The sequence below is a fragment of the Schistocerca americana genome, chromosome 7, assembly GCF_021461395.2.
Source record: "Schistocerca americana isolate TAMUIC-IGC-003095 chromosome 7, iqSchAmer2.1, whole genome shotgun sequence".
Classification (NCBI taxonomy): Eukaryota; Metazoa; Arthropoda; class Insecta; order Orthoptera; family Acrididae; genus Schistocerca; species Schistocerca americana.
This window is the reverse complement of record NC_060125.1, coordinates 449,289,992-449,297,486: the sequence shown is the minus strand read 5'-3', so window position 1 is coordinate 449,297,486 and position 7,495 is coordinate 449,289,992.

The following is a 7,495-nucleotide window of genomic DNA, read 5'->3' as shown; positions in this document are numbered from 1 at the left end:
ATGTTTTCGCCGTAATATTTGAAATGAAGTATAATCAGTAATTACATTATTTCATAAAAAGTCACAGAAATGTAACACTCTAGGCAATAATACGAAAGAGTGACAAACAAAAGAATTATAAAGTGTGTCACGAGTGACCCAGCCGCGGTTCTAGCGTTAATTGTAAGGGCAGGGATAAAATATATATGTGGCCAGTTTCCTAGGACGATTCTGTCTATGCGTGCTTGGCGTGCAGCGCTGGTGACCTGTGGTGGGAATGGTTCACATTTTCGGCTAATGGTAGGAGCTGTCTGAGTAGAGAGGCCTGTTGGGGTGTAGGAATGTAGCTGGACTTAACCATGTCGTCCTCTAGATGGCTGAATAGCGAACTAATACTTAGTATGTGTTGGACAGCTTTCGTGATCGCATGGAAATCTGAGAAGATTCAATATAGACGTGTGTTTGCGCTGGACCATTACTCCCTCCCATGTAAATTGTTCGGTTGACTGCTTCTGCATATTTCGCGCCTTTATTTAGCTGAGGGAACATCGATTGTGGTGAGTGCATCTAGCAGGTGAAAGACAGGTGCAGGAGATGTTTTCTGGTTCTCTAGACATGAGAACCACCTTAGTTGACTTTGTAAGTTATAGGCATCATTTGGAATCTGTTACATCACCAACATTGGTATTCGCAAGAGGAAATATCAGTTTCCTCTATTTTTTTTTCGAGTTTTCACTTAAATGTCTTCACAGATGGGATAAGTTTCTAGTTACTAAGTGGTTTACAGCATGCTCCACCTCGCTAAACTTTCGGGTTTCTAGAGAAATAATTTCCAGTCTATAACTTCAGAATTATCTTGTGCAAGTGGTACTGCTATGCAAGCGATATTGCTATGTGCTTGATATCGGGAAATATCGCGTAAATGCTATAATATTCAGGCAAACCATGTGAAAATACATGTGTTCTTGTAATCCAAGAGTCTGGAGATTGGTGTAGAAAGCAAGCAAGCAGGTCGGGAGCAGAAATGGTGATGCCTTTGTACCGAGGGGAACGGACCCAGCCTTTGTACAACAGTTCTGAGAGTGACTTTGGTCCACTGAGAGTGGTCTGGTCAAGCATTGTAGGGGCGGATGACTGCCCGACCTCGCGGGAAATATCTAGTGCAGCGAGAAGTGTACCTGCGGTGCATGTGCTTGTGCTGTCTGTCTTCACGGTATATGTACAGGTGCCTGGCGGGCGATAGCTATATGCATTATGTCAAAGGGGAGATTTTGTATGGTGCAGGGTACGAATTGTATCTTTACTACATCGACACAGTACGCGGTGATATATTGACCGGTTGGAGATCGATTTTGCTCTCTAATATTCAAGTTTCCATCCTCAGTGGCACAGCAGTGTAATTGAGCAAGAGTCTCTACGTATTTGACGATCTGCAGGCCACTTTGCAGGGTTTAATTGTCAGTGCAATATGGTGATCTGTACAAATAGTTTTGCTGCTGAAAGTCTCGTCTGCAGAAAGAAAAAAAAGGTGGACAGTGCCCCCACACCAGCAGCATCAGTAATGTGGAGGGTAATTCAGTAAGAGCCAATCAGAATGCTCCACTTATTCACAATATATCCTGTGGTGTCACCGCCAGACACCACACTTGCTAGGTGGTAGCCTTTTAAATCGGCCACGGTCCGTTAGTATACGTCGGACCTGAGTGTCGTCACTATCAGTGATTGCAGACCGAGCGCCGCCACACGGCAGGTGTAGAGAGTCTTCCTAGCACTCGCCCCAGTTGTACAACCGACTTTGCTAGCGATGGTTCACTGACAAAATACTCTCTCATTTGCCGAGACGATAGTTAGCATAGCCTTCAGCTACGTGATTTGCTACGACCTAGCAAGGCGCCATGTACAGTCAAGAGCGACGCTCACCATTTATGGATTAAAGTTAAGTATTCCACCAGCCACGTCCGTTTTCCTAAATTCTAATTTCCTTGTCCTGTTCCAGACCTCATGCCAGCCTGCGTGAGCTAAAACGCGTGCCTTTCAGCTTCCTCTAATAATCACAGTGTTGGCTTTCCTGCCAACCCACAACACATCCGTTGTCCTGGGGCATAGGAGCGTCTACAAACTGATTCGAACAAGATGGAGGCAAGATATCTATCGAAAGTTCTGAGAAAGCAAGTGTTGAAAGACAAGTGGGGATGCCATCACTCATCCACCACTGTGCATTAGGACATCTCCAGACCTGTAGCTATAGGATACCGAAAATTCCCACAATTTTTCCTCTTCTATAGAACAGTGCTTCGAGTTCTGTTTTCCCCCATCTGTGCTTAGACAGCACTCTCTTTCCAAACAACAAGAATTATTTTATGATTAATTGTGTTTTAGCGAGCATGCACAGACATGATGAAGGCCTTTAGCGGTGAGAAAATTTAACTTTTCTGAGATGTATGTTGACAGCAGGATGTCACGATTTCCAGGAACGTAACGTGTGATGTCTCGTTAGGACCATCGGGAAAAATGCAATCTGTGTTATTTTGGGCTATTTTCTAAACAGGTCCTGGGAACATTTTGTGGTGATGTGTCAGCCACGCTGGGCAGGTAAGCACAGGTGCATGGCTAGATGCAGCTCCCATGTCCTGTTAGGATCGCTAGGAACAGTGCACCCTGTGCTATTCTGGGAAGCATTGGAACACATTTCTATAGCACTGGACCTACAGCTCTGCATCATCGCGCCAGCAACGGTGCCTAGGTGAACACGTATTTCGACAGGAATTACTCGGGTGTCAAGTATGGAAGGGATGCTACCGCCTCATCCTTGTGGAACCTGAACAGCCTTGTCGTCACTTTGTGGGGGCCACCGGTGCACCCTGACTCAGGCATCAGCGTCAGGCATCGGGTGGGAGGATGTGTTTTTTTACTATCAATCCTTTGTTTAAACTACATCCCATCAATTTCACCAACCAACAGGATGCTGGGAATTAAAAAAATCTACCCCATACATGTGAAGAATATCGATTTAATAAATTTGTTTAAATTTTTATATCAATGTGGTGTTAGCAGTGCAGTAGTTAAGGGGAGGGTGTGTGTGAGTGGATGACATGGAGCAGATCAGCAGGTTAAGTGCAGAACACTACGTTAACCTGCATAATTTGTATGTAAAACGCAGTACAATAGTTTAAGGGGGTGGGTGACAAAGAAGAATGCGCCAAAAATGGCATTAAAAAGCATGTGAAATTCGAAAAGTGTACCAGAAAATGATGGGAGGACATAACTAATTACTTAATTTTGTATCAAGGGTTTAAGGATATTGGGGTGACATGGAAAACCACTTAACAGGACAATAGGTTATGTGCTGAAAAAGGGTCAAACATTAGTGTAGTGGTGACTTCTGCCACCGAATGTGTCGGGATGACCAAATGTAGCGGGAAGAGGTAGAAAGCACTGTATTAAGACTTGTTCGAGCTTTCTAAATGATTTATTGTCTCCAACCACAGTGCCCTCCAACACCTTGGTCTGCGTCACAGGGTCCCGCAATGCTGAGGCCACTGCCACAACGACCCAGTGCATCGTGCTGCTGTGTGTTGGCCTGATAGGGGTGCATCGTCAGGGCTGCACCAGCAGTCGACTCAGCAGTCTTCTTCCCTGTTGACTCAGCACCACTCCGCTGGGAGCCGCCGAGCTGTGTTCTTCCTGGCTGGTGTAGCTGAGGTCATGGCGACCACAAGCGCCCGCAATCTGGTGTTCGAATCTGCGGCCCTTGCTCAGGATGCCTCTGGCATGTATTGGGAGCCAAGACGACTGCCGGCAGTAGTGAGCTGAAGAGTGGCCCACCACTGGCTGGCCGGCTACGGACCCCACGTCAGCTTCTGAGGGTCGAACCAATGACCCACTGTGGACTGGGATGCTGGTGCCTCATCTGCTACTGTGTGTAGCTGGTGGTGTGATACGCCCTGCCATCCAGGAGAGTTACCACATTTGAATGAATCTAGTTAGAAACCCACACCTATTTAGGTGCGGCTGTGTGCCTCTGTTTTGCTAACGCACTGCTCCGAGTCACGTACTCACAACACCTAGGTTGCGCCAGTAGGCCCCTTCTGCCGGTAACGTGTGCCATGCAAACCGCTGCATTTATGCTTTTCAGTGGTTCGACGGCCCTGTGGCATCCATTCCACTTTGCAACAGCTGGTCAGCATAACTTACTGTCAACAGATCCACGCCTGGCTGTAACTGGTGCACTCAGAAATGTTGCACTGAAGCTAACTTTCCTGTCTTAAACTATGGTGCTGTTACATTAGGTGAAGACACCCAGAATACAGTGCCAAACATTAGGTTATGCAACATGTTTTTCCCATACAATTACTTCTTACAAGACCTACATGTTTCCAAACAGCAGAGAATATGAGCAAGAGAACTCCAACCCCACAAACTGAAATTTTTATAAATAAACAATATACCCTTGAATTTACTGTTATGGAATCATTCCTCTCCGCTAATTTCCATGTATTCCATACACTGCCTTGAATCCACTAAATTGTTTAAATAAACAATATTCCACATTTTGTCTAAATTTTTAATACAATATTCCATACAGTGCAATGGAGTTCCCTCCAAATGACCGATCAACTGTGTCTTCTTCCTGCCAGTTTCCAGGAGGGAGGGTGGAATGGGAGGGGGCTTATCAGATTTTAATTAAGTTGTCAATCAAATTGATAAGAGTGAGAGGGGTACTCCAATAACTAAGACCTGAAAGTGTACCTGCAGCAGCGAGGGGGAGGTTTCCTGAAGGGGGAGGGGAGTGGGAAGGGGTGGAGGAACAATAAGTTACGTGCCTGCCAGTCAAAAGGAGGGATCGTTTTAGCAGAACAATAGATTAAGGTCCTGTCTATCAAAGGAGAACAATAGGCTAAGTACCTGTCAATCAATGGAGAACAGTAGGTTTGCCCCAGAGTGCATACCTGCCCCTGATTTAGGCAACCCGCACTAAGGAAATGGACTCTTACTAACTTTGTTCCACTACTTGTATCTCCTCCATGTCTGAACAACATCGCTTTGGTTCACTCTGAGACAACTGGACACTTCCCTTGTTGAGAGCCCTTCCTGGCACAAAGTAACAATGTGGACGCAATCGATCCATGGTATTGACCATCTAGACATGGTTGAACTACAGACAGCACAAGCCGTGTACCTGGTGGAATGAGTGGAACTGATCGGCTGTCAGACCCCCTAGGTCTAATAGGCGCTGCTCATGCATGGTTGTTTTCTTGTCACAGTCCAGGTGGCTCCCCCCGTTGGAGGTTCGAGTCCTCCCTCGGGCATGGGCGTGTGTGTTGTCCTTAGTGTAAGTTGTTTAAGTTAGATTAAGTACTGCGTAAGCTTACAGACCGATGGCCCCAGCAGTTTGGTCCCATAAGACCTTACCACAAATTTCCAGTTTCCATGCATGATTGTTTACATCTTTGGGTGGATTTACTGACATCTCTGAACAGTCAAACAGACTGTGTCTGTGACACACTATCCAGTATCACCGTCTATCCCCAGAAGTTATAGGAACCAGGGTTATGTAAGACTCTTTTTGATTTGTGCATTTGGAAAGAGACGAGAATTAGCAGCAATATTAACGACAAAACGCAAAAAGTGTTAATTTGTTGTAAAACGTTACGAAAAAGCTTCTTTGTCATTTGTATATCGACTCTCGTAATGGTCGACCATTACGTAGCTTGAACTCTCTGACGACTATATGAAGCTATAGAGTGGAAGTTTGTCACGTACTAAGGTATCTGGTCCCTTCATTGTGTATAACATAGAAGCTCCTATGTCATTGTAACCAACAAGTACAACGATTTCTACTACATATTTTGGTGATATATAACACAATTAAACTTCGAGAAGAATATAATAATTCCAATCCCAAAGACAGCAGGTGCTGACAGATGTGAAAATTACCAAACTATCAGTTTAACGAGTCACGGCTGCAAGATACTAACGCGAATTTATACAGATGAATGGAAAAACTGGTAGAAGCCGACCTCGGGAAAGGTCAGTTTGGATTCTGTAGAAATGTTGAAACACGTGAGGCAATACTGACTCTATGACTTATCTTAGAAGATAGATTAAGGAAAGACAAACCTACACTTCTAGCATTTGTAGACTTAGAGAAAGCTTTTGACCATGTTGACCGGAATACTCTCTTTCAAAATCTGAAGGTGGGAGGGGTAAAATACAGGGAGCGAAAGGCTATTTACAATTTGTACAGAAACCAGATGGTAGTTACAAGAATTGAGGGGCATTAAAAGGAAGCAGTGGTTGGGAAGGGAGTGAGACAGGGTTGTATCCTCTCCCTGATGTAATTCAATCTGTATATTGAGCAAGCAGTAAAGGAAACAAAAGAAAAATTCGGAGTAGGAATTAAAATCCATGGAGAAGAAATAAAAACTTTGAAGTTCGCCGATGACGTAATTTTGTCAGAGACAGCAAAGGACCTGGAAGAGCAGTTGAACGGATTGGACAGTGGCTGGAAAGGAGGATATAAGATGAACATCAACAAAAGTAAAACGAGGATAATGGAATGTTGCCGAATTAAATCAGGTGATGCTGAGGGAACTAGATTAGGAAATGAGACACTTAAAGTAGTAAATGAGTTTTGGTATTTGGGGAGCAAAATAACTGATGATGGTCGAAGTAGAGAGGATATAAAATGTAGACTGGCAATGACAAGGAAAGCGTTTCTGAAGAAGAGAAATTTGTTAACATCGAGTATAGATTTAAGTGTCAGGAAGTCGTTTCTGAAAGTATTTGTATGGAGTGTAGCCATGTATGGAAGTGAAACATGGACGATTAATAGTTTGGACAAGAAGACAATAGAAGCTTTCGAAATGTGGTGCTACAGAAGAATGTTGTACGTTAGATGGTAGTCCACATGACTAATTAGGAGGTATTGAATTTAATTGGGGAGAAGAGAAATTTGTGGCACAACTTGGCTAGAAGAAGGGATCGTTTGGTTGGACATGTTCTGAGGCATCAAGGGATCACCAATTTAGTATTGGAGGACAGCGTGGAGGGCAAAAATCATAGAGTGAGACAAAGATATGAATACACTAAGCCCAAGATAGAGTAGCATGGAGAGCTGCATCAAACCAGTCTCTGGACAGAAGACTACAACAACAACAACACAAGTAACTCAATTATAGCCTTTCCAGGTGCTTCCTACTTGATTTAGCAGCTTAGTATTTGGCAAGAATCGATGATTAGCTGGAATATTTACGACGAAAACTCAAAAAGTGTTAATTTGTCGCAAAATGTTTCGAAAAAGCTTCTTTATCATTTGTATATCGACTATTGTAGTGTTCGACCATTGCATAGTACGAATTCTTTTTGGGCTGGGTGGAGCAACAGAGTGGAAATTTATATCAGGTACTAAGGTGTCTGGTCCGTCGTTGTGCACAAAATAGAAGCTTCTAAGTCATTGCCGTTGACAATTACAGCGATTTCTAGTGTGTATTTTGGTAATCGATTACTCACTTAA